Genomic DNA, 970 nt, shown 5'->3' with positions numbered 1-970 from the left:
AAATCAAAAATAAATTAAAGCCAAGAAAAGGCTATGAAAATATTTCATATTGGTAAAAATAGTCCTATTTTAATATAGGATTATTAATGGTTGTTATCGTGGCTATTGTAGAGACATTTTGTTTTAGAGTATGTGAATTATTCTCAATAAGCATATGTGTTATTTTTTGAGAAAAATAAAACATACTAAAAGAGATAACAACAATCCTCCTCCCTCCAAAACGGTTTCTTCAGGATAGAGGAGCATTCATTTTCACACGGGGTAAACTAATTGGACTTGAAGCTTGAGTAAAGGTAAGATATGGCGTGAATGTAGACAAATAGTATGCCTTCTCTCTTCTCATTTACTTTATCTTACTTTTTGTGACAGTCTTCTTGTGTAGCTTAGACTGTCACAGAACTCCCTATGTCACCCAGGCTAGCCTTAAACTTAGGCCTCTTAGGTGGTGAAGGCATCTATGAAGATTCTGTGATTCAGGAGAATACATTTTAATAATGATAATAATATCAGCAATAAGATCAATTTTTTTTGAGACAAGGTTTTCTGTAGCCTAGGTTGGCCTTGAACTTTTTGTATAACTGAGGAAAACATTGACTCTTCCTGCCTCCATCTCCCAAGCATTAGAATTCTAGGAGTGCATTGCCACATGGCACCAGGCAAAACTAAGTTATGCATGCATTTCTTAATGTGTTAGGCACTAGGTTAAGGGGTTCAGGTTTATAGTCATCCCTTGGTGTTCCTGGAAGATAGTTCTAGGCTATCCCCTAGATGCCAATTCCTCATATAAAAGGGGGTAGGTGGGTGTAGTATAGAACCTATGTCTACCTCAAGGGAATAATAAGAAAAAAGTATGTATATACTTAGTATAGATACAATTCTTTCTCAAATATTTTAGTTTGCAGTTGATAGAGTACATAGAAGTAGACCCACAGTTGCAGAGCCAATCATATTGTCTCATCTAATTCCCACA

This window comes from Arvicanthis niloticus, chromosome 16 (assembly GCF_011762505.2).
Source record: "Arvicanthis niloticus isolate mArvNil1 chromosome 16, mArvNil1.pat.X, whole genome shotgun sequence".
In the NCBI taxonomy this organism is placed as follows: domain Eukaryota; kingdom Metazoa; phylum Chordata; class Mammalia; order Rodentia; family Muridae; genus Arvicanthis; species Arvicanthis niloticus.
The sequence above is the reverse complement of the archived record's forward strand: the minus strand, read 5'-3'. Positions refer to the sequence as shown.